At 48.1% G+C, this 16,176-nt stretch overlaps 1 protein-coding gene across 1 annotated transcript in view; it reads left to right on the top strand.

Moving 5' to 3' along the window:
• The first annotated feature begins 5,146 nt into the window (after positions 1 to 5,146).
• SIN3A (SIN3 transcription regulator family member A) overlaps positions 5,147 to 16,176 on the top strand; it is a 68,803-nt gene continuing 57,773 nt past the window's right edge. Inside the window, exon 1 of the mRNA XM_049613872.1 lies at positions 5,147 to 5,289. The gene's annotated coding sequence lies outside the window, so the exon portion shown is untranslated. The remainder of the gene's footprint in view (positions 5,290 to 16,176) is intronic.

Here is a 16,176-nt window from a genome sequence, read left to right as displayed (position 1 = left end):
ATTAAAGTCTTCTGCTGTTTGCTTCCATCTTTCCAACCATGATTTTCACGACTACAGCCACACTCAAGGATCCTTAATAATGCCCTTTTTGCCCTTTGCTGAAAATTACCTGCCCCTTCACTTCTGCCTGATGAAAGCGCTAAGACCCTACGTGAGTGCCATCTCCTCCATGAAGACTGTCCCAGTTTTCCTCAACTGGATGAATCTCTCTGCTCTGAGTTCTTATAAATGTCTATACATACATTTCTGGCTTGCCTTGCCTTACTTAGCTCTTGCCATAGCATCAACCTAGTAGCCTAGGTCTACTCTTGAAGGGTGTAGAGTGAGCATCTCATCCAGCCTCTGTAATTGCACTCAGAAGCAGATGCGGTATGAATGTGTCTGCCTCGCCCACGGTAGGTGCTCAGAGAAGCGCCTGTTGCCTGAACGCCGGACTTCCTGCTTACACCATTCATTTTTAGGCAGCCGCCTAACAGAATGGGCCGGACAAGGTTAGGATGCACAGCCAGGGGAGTCGGGGGACCTTCCAGCCAGTCGCTAGGGTGTCCCTACCAACCTCCCCCTACCCAGCTCCAAATGGGGTGTGAGTGTGAAGGAAGTGGGGCCGGGTAGCTCCGCTAGCTCCTCCTCCTAGTCCACCCTGCGGATCTCTGAGTCTCAGGTCCCCTTCCAGTCCTAGGGTCTCAAACTCGAAGTGGCGGTACCGGAGAGATAGGGGTCTCTGCCACGGATGCGCTTCGCACTCGCGGGTAGTTTAATTTATTTATTTATGTGTTTTTGGAGGGAGGGAGCGTTCAATGAAGGGGAAGAGGTGGAGCGAGGGGAGGAGGCGTGCCCAGGCTGACTGACGCTAGTGCTGGGGAGCCAATGGCCCGTGGGGGGCGTTCCCCCCCCATTCAGGACTCCTCGCCTGGCTCGGAAGGTATGTTAAACAGCTGCTTTTAATTTGGTCTCCCCAATCTCAGGCGTTTGGGGGGCTAGCTCGTTGGCCTGTCGCTCTGGCCGGTCCGCCACGGTGCGGGCGCCGCGGGCCCCGGGACGGAGCTAGGGGAGGTTCGGAGTCCGGCGGCCGAGGGAGGCTCGGGGCAGGCCAGGAAGGAGAGCTCTTGGCGCCGCCCGCTCACCAGTGTGTGTGTTTCCAAGCCGGGCCGGATTCGTGGGGAGGGGGTCGGCCAGGCCTGGGGTCGCCAGTGCGCCGGCCGTGCTGCCTAGTTTATTTCACCGAGCAGTCGGTTTCGGTAGGTTTCGGCGGCGGACTGGGTAAAGGGGCGGGCAGGGGGAGATTTCCCCCCACCTCGCTCCTGGAATGCCTTAAAAAAACATATTGTAAAGAAGAAAATAGGGGATATTCCGCACACCGATGGGAACTGAGCCCGGGCTGCGGCGCGCGGGCTCGGCAGGGGGCGGCGGCCTGAGCCCGGCGGGCCAGGCCCACTGAGCCCGCGGCGCCGGGAGTTGGTCGAGAGCTGGAGTTAGCGAGCGAGCCGGAGCCCGCGGCTTTCCCCGCTAACCATGCTGGGCGAGGGCGGCAGCCGCGGGGAGGGTTTTGTTTCGGTCCGCAAACTTGTAGGAGGGGGCGGTGGGCGCGATTCGGAAAGGCGCGGGCGCCGTGGGCCGCGGTTGTTATGGACTCTGGGGGCGGGGGCAACGCCGGACTTGCGGGAGGGGCGGCCGGGGGAGGAGGCCACCGGAAAGAGCCCCTGGCGCCTGGGCACTAGCCTCGCGTGTCGGTCTGTGTTCTCCGAACTCCCGGGCCGTGGCAGTAGAGCCAGCATTCGGCGCCGGAACCCACCAGGCCGCGAGCCCGCGCGGAACTCGGCCCGGGGGTGTGGAAAACCTCCAGGAACTCGGCGGCGGCTTCGACCCGCGGCCCCAGCTGATCCCCTTGCAAACATGGAGCTGCCTCCTTCCCCGCCCACCCCAAGGCGGCGGCGGCTCCCTTCCCCTCCCCCGGCCGTGCCGCTCGCCCGCGGATGGCGCGGGGGCGGGGGCGCGGGCGTGTGAGCGCGCCCACGAGGGGGTGGCCTGAAAGGGGCAATGAAGGTCGGAAACTGGGAAAACAGTCTCCACGCTCGGAATCGGGAAAAGGAAATGCATCAGCGGGCGGGGAGGGGCGCGGGGGGCGCGCCTGTCAGCCGGGATGGCGGCCGCGGGCTGGAAGGCGGGGCGCCGGCGCTAACCGCCGGGGTCGGGCGGGGCGCAGCCGGGAGAGGAGGTGCCGGGGCCCGAGCCCACGGAGCGCCGGGCTGCCCCTGCCTCCACTCCTTGGCCTAGCCTGTTTACTATCTACTCCAGCCGCCGCTTGTGCAACCCGCCTGGAGGGGAGCTGAGGGGCGGGGCCTTTCCCTCTCTCTTCCACCCACCTCGGGCTCCTCCAGAGGGCCCGCCTTCTCTTGTCTTCCACTGGCTGGGCGAGACTCCCTTTTTGCCTTCTCGGTTCTCGACTGGATGACATTCTCTTGAGCTCCGCCTATCGGAGGCCGGGCTGGAGTTTAAGTTGCTAGGATTTTTTTCCGTGAAGGGCGGAGGGAGGATTCCTGCGGCTTACGTGAGGCGCAAGGTCCCACCCCCACTCCTGATTGGTGAGACGGATAGTCCCGCCCCCTCCGGCAGGGTGAGCTAGGAGAGGGGGGAAGTCCACCCTCTGTTCTCCGCCCCCTCCCCTAGTCTGTGTGCGCGCTCGGCACATGTGTGAGTCCCGCCTTGCTCCTTCGAACTGTCCTCCCGCCCGGAAGTCCCGGGTTTGGAGTCCTTGGCAAGGGGCGGGGGGGGGGGGTGAGGAGGGCGGAGAAGGCACACAATGATTTCTCTAAAGCTGGAGATCTGGTAGCTTTGCCATGAAGTTTGTTTGACAGCATGAGTGGATTTGGAGGGCCCCGGCTCCAGGGGTTCAGCAGAGGCTAGAAAGAGGGGTAGGATCTGGCCTTCCTGGCTAAATACTAAGTTCTGACCCTGCGGCTTGGCTATTCCCGCGCCTCTTGATTTCCCGGAGATCGCTCTGAGCTTAAGCTTGAGAACGCCGCGGACACTGGCAGCCTTTCCTTAGTTGGCTTTATGTAAAACTCTGAGCAACCTAAGATTGGCCTGGATGCCTTTAGGCAAGATCCAGGGCGGTTCATCTCCTGTTGACAAAGAAGTCGGGGGTGGCCCAATCCTCCTTAGATTCGAAGTGGTTCTTGAGGTGCAGATGGGAGCGTCGTGTGGCACCCAGTTCCAAGGAGCAGGGGACGGCCGTAGAGTGAAAGGTAACCCTCGAAAGTTCTGTAAAAGTGCCGCTTCTTCCTAACCTCCTAGAGGTTTGGCCCGAGGGTCGCTTCAGTTGGTGTGACTTATTTTTAGAGCTCCGACCTGCTACAGGGCTTGGATCTCATCTGTTAGTTACTCATGGAGTTCCCAGTTTACTGCCTTGTCCTTGCGATTCGAAGCCATCCTTGGAGTCAGGCCCACCTGTTGCCAGCGATGGTTTCTTTGCCATCTCCACTGGGTTGCGGAGGGAGGACAAGATAGGACCTGGGAATGGGTTCCCAGGGGCCTGCCACTTGGGGACTGACACGGCTCTCTTGGGGGAGTAGCCTTTTTTGCTAGAGAGCGGGAAAACTCTAGTCCCGCCCCCTCCTTTCCTGGCGCTCCTTGAGCGCCCCCCAAAGCAGGTCCAGCGACCGTTCTCCGCCCGATTTTGGTAAAATAAATAAAAGCAAGTTAGACGTTGCAAGCACCTTGTGTTTGAAGCATTATAATGTACACAGAGACGGCCTAGGAACTTCCATTAATCTTCGTTGGCCAAAGGAGTAAGGTGAACAGTCGTTCTTATCTTTTGTCACTAACTCTGGAATTTTTATTCTTTCTATGAAGTGTGGGGTGAAGGTTCATTTATGTCGTGGGCTGTTTGGTCTCCTTCAGTTCGAGTCCGAATGTGCCTACAAGATCTACCCCGGAGATCGCAAATGCCTTACACCTCACGCTCCGCCTTCCGGAGGCTTGCCAGGGCGGTGGCTGTTAGGGCCCTGCCTTCATTTTGATTATCCCCGCCCTCTTAGAACTGCATACTGAAGTTTAGGGATTGTCGGTGTTAGAAGTGTGCAGCCACCCCAACTGCGGGCTGGCAACCACTGGGGCGATTTTTTGGCTTTGGTCTCCAGCGCTTAATTCTGTACTAACTGAAAGCTGTACGGATCCGGTTGCTCCGGATATTTGTGTTTACAAGGAGGCAGCGTGCGGAAATGTAAATTGTAAAGAAAGAATTCGATACGATGAGGTTCTTTCTTTCTCTCTCTCTTTTTTTTTTTTTTGGTAAGGGGGTCCTCCACGGTGGTAGTGCTGCTGCCTCTCCCTTTCAAGTCCCAGGGCATGGGATCCCGGCCGCTGAGCTCCGCGCCCCCTCCTGTTTCGGGCCCTGGAACTCTCTGCACTTCAGTCTCTAGTGTAAACATTCCACAAAAGGACTGCTAAGGTTCAGCCTCCTAGCGCGGGGCGGAGTCAACTCCTTCCTAGACGGACGTCCTGGCCAATGGAGGCTGCTACCGGCGCCGAGATATCCAATCGGATAGCTGGGGGCGGGGCCTGTCTCACTTACGGACATTTTACCCCACATCGGTTACTTACCTTCCTGGGGCAGCGAGAGAGCGAGGGGTAGCCTTCCAATGCGATGACCGGCGAGGGCGGGAGCCGACTTGTTGGGCCTGTGGCTGAGCCCGCACGGGGCGGGATGTGTGGAGTCCTCCAATGAGACGTGAAGAGCTCCCCTGCTTCCTCCAATAGTGTTGAGGCTTGGGGGTGGGATTCAGCAATTCGTCTCCAATAGGCGGGGTTGAGTTAGGGAAGCTCCCCGCCAATAGGGGCGTGGAGAAGGTGAGCGGCTCCCCCCCCCCACCCAGCAGAGGGGGAAGGGGCGGGCAGCCGGCAAGCAGGGTGCTGGGATTGGTTAAGTCTTTGACGGGCGGATAATGCGGCCTGTGGTGGAGCGAAGTTGAGTCTTCCCTCTGCGGGGCGGGCCGGGGGAGTGGGCGGGATTTCCCGGGTAACAGAGAAGCGGCCGCGGCGGTAGAGGCGGCGGAGACGGTTTCTCCATCTTTCCCCCCCTCCCCTTCCCCCCTCGGAGTTTCCCTCCCTCCCTCCCTCCCTCCTTCCCAGTCTGGGCACCGGGGCCTGTGACCGTTTCGTTAGCGGAGAGGAGGCTGCCAGTCCGCTTCGGCGGGCCTGTGCCCTGCTCCGTTCTCGGGGCCTCCCTGCTGAGCCCAAGGCTCACGCCGAGAGGGACACGCAGTGAGGAGCGGCCGAAGCAGCTTTGCGGTGAGAGCACGCCGGGCCGGGGTCGGGGCGGGGAGCCTAGTGGCGGGTAACACCGGACTCGAGGGTGTGTATTTTTAGGGGGGGCTGACCTCCTCGGCTTCCCGTAGAGCAGGCGGGCGGGAGGTGTGTGGATGTGTGAGGGGGGTGGGGGGCGGAGCGGGGTAGATCTTCGTGCGGGAGGGGGAGGAGAGCGTAGTCCCGGTGCGCGCGGAGGGGGCGGGCTCTCGCGCCGCCGCTCAGGGGCGGGGCAGGCGCGCGCGTGCGATTGTGGAGAAAGGGGCGGGGCCGGCCCTAGCTAAGTGCTGTTTGCGGTCGACCACCCCGCCTGTCCTCCCGAGGTGGGCGGGGCCTCGGCTGGGCAGCCGCGCTCTGGCTTGCTGGGGTTGGGGGACGGGCAAGGGGTCTCCCGCGTGTGGCTTCGGGGCGCGGCAGGGAGGGGCGTGAAGTCCGCTTTCCTCCGCCTTCTCGGGATCCGGTTGGCCGGAGGGGCCGTACAGAGCCGTGATGCCACTCCTCCTGGCCGTCTCCCCCTCCCCCCGGTTTCCGCCTCCTTGGCAAATGAGGCGGGGTTCGGGAAAGCCCGCTGTCCGGTCGGGCTGGGAGTCGCGGCGCCCAGATTTGCCCCGCCCTACGTCTCCGTGGGGTGGGAGGGGCTCCCGCCGACTCTGAGCTGCGGAGGTGTCAGGACTTACTCTTGTGGCTCGGCCATGCCTTTTGCCTAGGGCAGAAGGGCCTGTGCCAGAGCTGTTGTCTCTGCTTAGTTCCATGCAGCATAGATGGCATCATGCAGCCTTGGAGGGTGGGAGCATGGTCACCGCCACTCCCCCCAGATTGTAATTATTGGGGCGCGGTGCTCAAGGTCCTTTCGTTGGAGTCTGCGGTGGAGTGGCTGCTCTTGCTGTGACCATGCTTCCGCAGCGGTGATGGTGGGGGGAGGGGCGGAGAGTTAGCAGAGACTAGAAATGTGGCTGGGGACAACCTTTCTTGGGAGTTCCCTTGAATGTTCAGTTACTGTGGCTGTACGGGGCGGGGTTTCCTTGGAGCCAATAGGGTGGTGGGTAGTTAGACTTGGCCACTGTTTAGGTGCCTTAGGACTTCAAACCGAGTTAGCCAGAAGTCTTAACAAGGCTGAAATTTAGAAAAGGGAGGGTTGGGTTTACATTTTACTATTTAAAATGACCTGTTTATAAAAGATAGTAATCTTAAAAAACCCTCAGACTGAATAAAATACTCTGATTTCTTCGATTCTTGCATTTTTGAATGTTTTCATTGTACAATGGTTCTGCTATGTAAACTTAATTTCACAAAGAAATAAGTTGCAATTTAGGTAACTATAGGTGTTCTTAAAAAATCTCTTCTGGTTTTAATGCAATTCTGTTAGAACATCTAGATCACTTTCTGTTTATATTCTATAAAATACAGTGCTCTTGCCCTGTTTTATTACAGAGAGGGTGTAGTCGAGGACTAGTGTAGCTTTGTGTATGTGACTTTGGTAGCAGTGCTCTCCGACCTGTATTGGGGAGTTGCCCTAGGGCATTTCATTTTTAATGAACTATTTTAATTTTACATTAAGTTTTTGCTCTGACTTGGTACATTCTCTTTTCTTAAGAGAAATTACTTACGTATTTTTTATATTTTTCATGAGAAAATAAAAATGGAAGGAATATGTATTTATGGACTAATATCTGAGCAAGCCCTCTGGCTGATAATCTGAATTGAAGTTAAACTCTGGATTTGTGCTTTGCTCATTTGGGACTGAGAGCTTGGCCCTGTGCTATACGCATGTGAAGAGAGTCTCAATATCTGTTAAGGCAGTAGGAATGGCAAAGGTAGCTTTTCCATTTGAGTAATGGTGACTGTATTAGAATTGCTGTGGAGACAAAAAAACCTGGGTGTTTTTTTTCTGGTGCATAAACTGACAAAGATATGGAAGGCAGTGGAGAATTTACCATGGAGGAAGGTTTGGTCAGCATAGTTGTTTCCACCATTTGTGATGTTGTCTGTTGGGAAACATGGGAGACCTAATTCATGCCTTTAAAGAATATGTTGTCTGTTGGTGCACCAGGATCAGAAGTCCCACGATGACTGTAAGGATTCAAGTAAGAACCTGGATATACTATGTATGTTAGGAAAGTTTTCGTAAATGCTTCTTATCTCTTCAAATATCTGAGATATATATGTGTATGTGTGTGTGTGTGTGTGTGTGTGTGTATAATCTCCACACCCTATAGGTTTGCCAGAGTTAAAGACCCCAGATAGATTGTTGGCATTTTGTAATTAAGATTTCACCTAAAGAGTAAGATTTTTTTTTTCTTTTTTTTTAAGGAAAGAGGTATGTCGTAATTTGATGAGATTCCTGGCAAAACATAGTCCTGTTGACATCTTCAGCGCAAACGATAACTGGAGATCTTTGCAAAGCAGATGTTAATGGCTGTGAATTTTAGTCGGAATTAAAAGATTATGTCCATGGCGTTCAGTAATCTAGTGAAGTGCTTTAAAAGGCTTTCTCACTCTTCTGAATAATGCCATTATTAAGAGTTTGTTAAGCTTTACTTTCTGTCGATTCTTCTAAAAATGAAAGTTAACATGCTTTTTAAAACTATATCTTCTGTCTCCTTGAGTTATAACTTTCATTTATTGAGCCCTTATTATGTCCCAGGTGCGGAGTTGGGTACTGTTCATTTATTAATCCACTTACTCTTCATAACCCTGTCTAGTGGGTACTATGAAATCCATGTTTTAAAGATCCAGAAACAGTGACACAGAGAGTAAGTAGCTACACTAGGGTGTGAATCCTGGTGTTCTGGTTCCAGAGTCCATGTTCTTAACTCTGTGTCTCATCTAAGGATAGTAAACAGAAGGAGCAGTGTGCTTTTAAAAACAATTGTGGTAAAATATATATAACAAAACTTACCATTTTAACCATTATTATTTATTTATTTTACTTTTTTTAAATATTTATTTTTGAGAGAGCACAATTGGGAGAGGGGCAGAAGCGGGGAGGGACAAAGATCTGAAGTGGGCTCTGCACTGACAGCAGTGAGCCCTGTGTGGGGCTCGAACTGATGACCTGTGAGAACATGACCTGAGCCGAAGTCAGACGCTCGAACAACTGAGCCACCCAGGTGCCCCCATTTTAACTATTTTTAAGTGTACAATTCAGTGGCATTCAGTACACTCGCTTTGTTGTGCAGCCATTGCCACCATCTGTCTCCAGAACTTTTTCATCTTCCCAAACTGAAACTCTACCCATTAAACAACAGGCCCTTTAAATCTCTACCCAGCCCCTAGCAACAACCTGTGTGTTTGACTTCTCTCGGTATCTTATGTAAGTGGAATCATGCCATATTTGTCCTTTTGTGTCTGGCTTATTTAACTTAGAATGATGTCTTCAGGGTTCATTCATGTTGCAGCATGTGTCAGACTTACTTTCCTTTTTAATGGTGTGTAATATTCCATTACATGTATGTATCTTTTGTTTTATTCATGTGTCCGTGGACATTTGGGTTGTTTCCACCTACTGGCTATTGTGAATAATGCTGCGATGAACATGGGAGTATAAATATCTCTCCAAGTACCTGCTTTGAATTCTTTTGGATATATACCCAGAAATGGAATTACTAGATCATATGGTAATTCTGTGTTTAATTTTTTGAGGAACGAGCAGTGTGCTTTTTCCCTCAACAGGGAAAAAATTGGGGCTCAGATTCTAAAGGGAAATAGAGTCAACACCCGTTTATTGACCACCTTCTTAAACAGCTCTGGGCTGACACAGGAAGAGTTTGTCCCGGAAAAGTTTATGTTCTTAGAAGGAAAGGCAAATATACACATGGTAAATTTTACTACATATTAGTTTAGGTTGAGTGCCATAAGAGTCAAGTACAAAGAGCTGAAAGGAATTCAGAGGAGGGAGAGCCTGCCTTAGGGGTGGGGGAAGAGAGGACACTGAATGAGCAACAGGAGGGTGAAGTCTGAAATCATAGATCCAGTTGAAGTGGTTGTTGAATGAATGGCCTTAGACATCTCAAAGTACTCCCAGAAAGTGCTTTGGGGGTGTTAGAAGGGGTGGCATTATGTTGAAATCAGCACATGAATTGTAGTCTCTTCCAGAGTTTGTGAATCCTGTTCTCTTCAGTTTGCAGACCTGATTGCTTCTGCTGCTTTGGAAGGTATTTAAGAATGATAGTGAAGAAATTATGGACTTGGCACATATTTTACTGCTACCCTGTCAAGCTCAAGATATATTAATATGGTCAACTGTTGTTTCCTAATACTTTTCCTTCACATGTCTTCTTGTTTCTACTTCAATAAGTGAGTAGTAGAAGTAATGTCTTAAGGATTTTTATCTTGTTACAGATTTAGTAAATAATTCTGGATGTTTGTCTTTTGTTGAGGATAAGATTAGCCAACAGCATACTTGGGTAGTCTGTCATTCTGTCATTTATTATGTCTATTCTTTTCTAGTATTTCAAGGAATTTTGTTTTCATGCCATATTTTTTCCCTCCCTCCCTCCCTTCCTTCCTTCCTTTCTTTCTTTCTTTCTTTCTTTCTTTCTTTCTTTCTTTCTTTCTTTCTCTTTCTTTCTTTAAGAGAGAGTGTGTGTGCATAAGTGGAGGAGAGGGGCAGAGAGAGAGGGAAGGAGAGAGAATCCCAAGCAGGCTCCATACTCAGCATGGAGCCCAGTGCACACAGCTCAGTTCCACGACCCTGGGACCATGATCCCAGCCGAAATCAAGGGTCCAAGAGTCCGATCGATGCTCAAATGACTGAGCCACCCAGTTGGCCCTCTTTTTAAATATGAATTCTAATTATCTTTAGAAAATTAACCTGTCTTTTTTTTCTTTTTAAATGTTTATTTATTTTTGAGAGGCGGAGGAGGGGCGCAGAGAGACGGGGACAGAATCCCAAGCAGGTGCTGTGCTGTCACCACAGAGCCCAACGTGGGGCTCAAACTCATGAACTGTGAGATCATGACCTGAGCTAAGATCAAGAGTTGGCATTTAACCGACTGCGCCACCCGGGTGCCCCAACAGGTACCTGTCTTGTCTTTTAACAAGACATTAAAAATACCAAAAAACCTTGGCTTCCTTTAATTTTGTAATTTTCTTTTTGGTCCTTTTTCTCCAAGAGACGTACCTAGTGAGATTCATCGGCATTCATAACCAAGTGCATAGAGGTTTTTGTTCTTAAACATTTGTGGGCAACTGGCTTTCCTCAGCGAGAGCTGCGCCAATAACAGTCCATCTAGACTGGAACTTAACTTTTTGTGGTGGCCTCAGTGCCTAGGATAAGATTGGCACACAGTTGGTGATAAAAAGTATACAAACTGAACTCTAATTGCATTTTAAAGTTTGTTAACTAGAGGCTACTTCTGTTTAGTTGCAATTGGCTTCAAAGTTAGGCATTTATTAGTAGCAGTTTCTAAGGCAAACCTCTCTTTTTTGCCCCTCCCTTCTTTTGCTTTCCTGTTACCCACGCCTTTCTGTCTTGTGTGTCTGCATGTTATTTGTGCTTAGAGCATCATGGCTGAGGGCACTTCTTCCGTCCTCCAGGGCGAGGCTTGCTGACTTGTGGGCTATTGAAGGATATACAGGCCCATAATCCCTAATCTGCAGCTCTGAAATGCAAGAATTTTTGTTTTGGTTTTTGATAAATTTGGTTCCACAACTAAATAAACTTGGTTCCACAACTAATTAAGGGCCACAACCTGGTTTTAGGGTGTCGTACTTGGTGCAGAAATCTGAATGCACTTAATTAAGGAGAATTACCTTCCTAAAATCCAAACCATGCTGGTACCTCCCAAATTTCTTTAACTGGGGACCTCTCCCCTGTACTATAGATAAGCATAACCAGCGGCCCACTTCATATTTCCTCTTGGATATTTAATAGGCATTGCGACTTCTCTTTCTCTGTCTTTTTCATATCTGGTCTTCAACAAATCCCCCTATTTGCTCTGTATTGATCATGTAATGCCACCACCACTACCACCCTACTCCCAACTATGGCAGTGAATGCAACTACATCTCTAGCTTGAATTATTTCAGTTACCTTAATTGTTCTCTCTTGCTTAGTTATTGCCTCTCTTCAGTCTGGTCTTAGCACAGCAATCCAAGTGAGTCTTTTATGTATTTACTTTTTAAAGTTTATTTATTTATTTATTTTTTTGAGAGAGAATGTAAGCAGCGGGGGGGGGGGGGGAGAGAGAGAGAGAGAATATCCCAAGGAGGCTCCGTACTGTCAGCTCAGAGTCGGACTGGGGGCTCGAAATAATGAACCGTGAGATCATGACCTGAGTGGAAGAGTTGGACACTTAACCAACTGAGCCACACAGGTGCTCCCCAAGTGAGTCTTTAAAACTTCTTTTAACTCAGACCATGTCATTTTTCTGCTTCAAAGCCACCAATGGCTTCCCAGTTCAGTCTGATTATTAAGCTCGAGTCCTTATGACCTCTGAGAACAAATACATATGCTCCCTACCTACTGTCCTCCCCACCGCCCATTACCTCTCTGATTCATTTGCTACCAGTCTATCTTTCCTCCATTCTGCTCCAGTTACACAGCCTTTTTGCTGTTCTTGGAAACTATCAAGCACATGTATGCATCAGGGTCTTTGCATTTCCTGTTCCTTCCACATACAATGCTTCCTCGCTGATTTCTACATGGCTAGGTCTTCACTTCCTTTACTCAAAAGTTACCTTATCAGTGAGGTATTCTTTGGTCATTTGTATGTAAAATTTCAAAAACCCTTCTCTTCTTTTTCTTCTTAGTGCTTGCCACTGTCTAGTGTTCTGAGCACTTGGTATATTGTCTTTTCTGCCACTAAAATATAAATTTTGTGAGGGAGGAGATTTTTGTTTGGTTTACTGCTATATCCCCAGCCTCTAGAGCAACACCTGACACATAGTATGTACTCCAGTATTAGAGGGTGCATGCATGAATGAATGAGTGAATGGTTTGATTTCCGCCATAGACAAGACTGTGCTACGCACAGTGGAGGATACAAAGCTGGTTAAAGGTGTATATGTGCCCGTGCTTTTGTGGGGGCACACCTATAGCTAATAGGATAAAGGAAGGATGAGGTAAGTGACACATCTACCTACCCCTACTTATCCCTTTAACTGTCTCCAGTCCTATGCTTTACATTGCTTCCTTTTTTTTTTTTTTTTTTAATGTTTATTTGTTTTTGAGAAGGAGAGAGAGCACAAGGGGCAGAGAGAGAGGGAGGCACAGAATCTGAAACAGGCTCTGAGCTGTTATTAGCACAGAGCCCGACGTGGGGCCCGAACCCATGAACCATGAGAATATGATCTGAGCCACAGTTGGACACTTAACCAGTTGAGCCACCCAGGTGCCCCTGCAATGCTTTCTTTAGCTAGTTACCTTCTGTTAAACTCAGTCTGTTGTTTTATACCATTCTCAGGTAATTTATACAAAACTTGTCACATAAACTAAATGTGTCCTTTAGAACAGAGACACAGGATGATTTCCTTCTTTCATATTCTACTACTGTTAATGCTTAAATTTTTTTAAACTTTTTATTTTGAAATAATTTTAGACTTCAAAAGAAGTTGCAAAAGTAATACAAAGAATTGTCGTATAGGGGTGCCTTGGTGGCTCAGCCCATTAAGTATCCAACTTTGGTTCAGGTCATGATGTCACAGCTTTTGAGTTTGAGCCCCACGTTGGGCTCTGTGCTGACAGCTCAGCTCCTGGACTCTGCTTCAGATTCTGTCTCCATCTCTCTCTGCCCTTCCCCTGCTCATTCTCATTCTCTCTCTCTCAAAAATAAATAAGCACTTAAAAAAAAAAAAAAAGTTGTTATGTAGGGTTCATCCAGATCTCCCTAATGCATCTTACAAAACTAATACGGTGAGCTAGATCAAAAAGTTAACATTGATGCAGTTTTTAATACATTTTGAGTTGAACTAAAGTTTCCTGGTCATTTTTTGCCTACAGAATCTGTCTGTCTCTCTCTCTCTCTCTCAAAAATAAAACAAACATTAAAAAAACATTAAAAATATGTATTTATATTTGAGAGAGAGACAGATTTAAGGGGGGGGGGGGGGGAGGGCAGAGAGAGAGGGAGACACAGAATCCGAAACAGGCTCCAGGCTCTGGGCTGTCAGCACAGAGCCCAACATGGGGCTTGAATTCACAAACCATGAGATAATGACCTGAGCCGAAGTCAGATGCTTAACCAACGTAGCTACCCAGGTGCCCCTTTGAGTTTCTTTTTGAGCAGTGCTAACTGCTTGTAAAGATTTATATTTCATGACTTTTATTCTTTATTATATAGGTCTTTAAAAGAAGAAAGAGAGGGGCACCTGGGTGGCTCAGTTGGTTGGGCATCCAGCTTCAGCTCAGGTCATGGTCTCATGGTTCCTGGTTTGTGTTGAGCTTTGTGCTGACAGCTCAGAGCCTGGAACCTGCTTCAGATTCTGTGTCTCCCTCGCTCTCTGCCCCTCCCTGTTAATGCTCTGTCTCTCTCTCCAAAAGTGAATAAACATCAACATAAGCAAACAAACAGAATTTACTTACTTTCTTTTTAATGTAATAAACTCATTTTAGCTATTACCATTTATAATTCCGACCTATATTATGGGATCTTAATGATCTTCATTTTTCTATAGCTTGAAACATTTTGGTATTACATCATCTTAGGAAGTATTTCATCATTGCTCATCAGATATTCCTAACTATGCTTAAAAAGACTAAGGGGCGCCTGGGTGGCTCAGTCAGTTGGGCCTCTGACTTCAGCTCGGGTCATGATCTTGACCTCTGAGTTCGAGCCCCATGTCAGGCTCTGTGCTAACAGCTCAGAGCCTGGAGCCTGCTTTGGATTCTGTGTCTCTCTGCCTCTCGTTCTCTCTCTCTCTCTCTCAAAAATAAATAAACCTTAAAAGTTAAAAAAAAAAAGATTAAAATGATAAGAAAAGGGAAGACTGATAGCATTGCCTAGAAAGATAATGCAGTGGTAAAATAAATCATCACTATTACACTTCAGTTTTCTTACTGCTCTGCCTGAAGCATTACAGCATCTTTCAAGAAAGTCTACAAGAATTGGGAGATGCCATCTTAAACATTCTGTAAGATGTTAGCATTTGGAGAATCTGAGTGAAGGATATACGACCATTTCTTATACTATTTTACAACTTTTTAAAGCTTTTGGTAAATATATTTGGTAGTCCAGAATTTTTTCCCCCCCTGTAACGGCAAAGAGAGGAAAACTAACAGAGGAAGATATTACGCAGCAACCGGAGGAGCTAGTGGATAGATACAGTCCAGCAGACAGCAGCAGGCTAGACTGGGATGATGATGGTGAAATTGGGAGCCAGTTTGCAAACTGCGTAGTCTTTAGATGACAATATGATGAATTTTCTCAGACTGAAGACCTTATGAGTGTACAATGTATTTTTGAGGGGGGGAAAAAGAAATAATGATGTCCTCATCCAGGTAGTTCAGCAGGAAGGACTTTGAAACACAGCATTTCAACATGAATCAAAGCTATTTCAGTCTGCTTAAAGGGTATACAAGTGTATTCTTCTAGGATGTTCATGCACCAAAACTAACTTGTAAGTGGACACATGCTAAAGGCAGGTGTACAGAGGTGATTGGAAGGAAACAGGATATAGAAATGAAAACACATCATTGGATCGAGCATTAAAATTTTTTTTTAAATTTATTTTAAAGAGAGAGAGGTGTGGGGAGAAGGGGCAGAGAGAGAGAGGGGAAAAAGAATCCCAAGCAGGCTCCGCACCGTCAGTGCAGAGCTCAGTGCAGGGCTCAGACTCATGAACCATGAGATCATGACCCGAGCCAAAATTGAGAGTTAGACATTTAACCAACTGAGCCACCCAGGTGCCCTTTTTTTTTTTTTTTTTTTAAATGTTTGTTTATTTTGAGAGAGAGAGAGAGAAAGGGAATCCCAAGCAGAGTCCACACTGTCAGCGCAGAGCCCAGCGTGGGGCTTGAACTCATGAACTGTGAGAACCTGAGCTGAAATCAAGAGTCCAGTGCGTAACCAACTGAGCCACCCAGGCACCTCTGGATTGATCATTCTAATTGGTATTTAGTAGCCTAAAACTGAGAATGCTTGCAGTTATGGAACAAAAAACATGATTGTCCCCTCTTCAACAAAATTAAAAATTAATTTTCAAAGTATTATGTTTGGTGATGAAAGAAAAAAGATGTCATTCTGTAGCATTAGTGATGATAAGCTAGAACTTTATTAGAGATGTATCTGGAATCAAAATTTACAGATTTACAGAATGACTGTGTTCCAACTTCATGCATGATAGTTGATGACTAATCAGTTGCACTTTAAAGGATATTGCCTAGTTGAGATATTTATATCTTCACAACCAGGAAAATAAGGAATAAAAATTTGGATTTGCTATTTAAATTCTTACTGAGGTTTCTAATAAAGTTGCTTTTCATTCAAATGGTAAATGATACGTTTTTTCTGATACACCCGAGGGTTCAAGGTGAATCACATGTCATAAAGAAAAGCAACGATATCTTTTGCACAACCAAGATGACTATTCTGAGCTACCTTGGTAAAAATTGTCATACCACAGTATGACATAATTCCACCAAAGCTCATAAAAGGTATGTGCCAAATGATGTTGTCATTAATTAGATCCAGATTTCTCAACTTGGCACTATTAATATTTTGGCCGAATAATTCTTTGTTGTGGAGGGTTATCCTGTGCATTGTAGCATGTTTGGGAATTCATGAGATGCCTTAACTGTGACAACCAAAAATGTCTTCTGACATTACCAAATGTGCCCCAGCGGCAAACTCTCCTGGTTGAGGCCCACATCATTAGAAGAAGAATGTAAGACAGTTTGGGGAGGCTTGGGTATTAGATGTGTAGTGTGTTAAG

This window comes from Panthera uncia, assembly GCF_023721935.1.
Source record: "Panthera uncia isolate 11264 chromosome B3 unlocalized genomic scaffold, Puncia_PCG_1.0 HiC_scaffold_1, whole genome shotgun sequence".
Lineage (NCBI taxonomy): Eukaryota > Metazoa > Chordata > Mammalia > Carnivora > Felidae > Panthera > Panthera uncia.
Note: the sequence above shows the minus strand (reverse complement) of the source record. Positions and strands in the feature narration are given on the sequence as shown.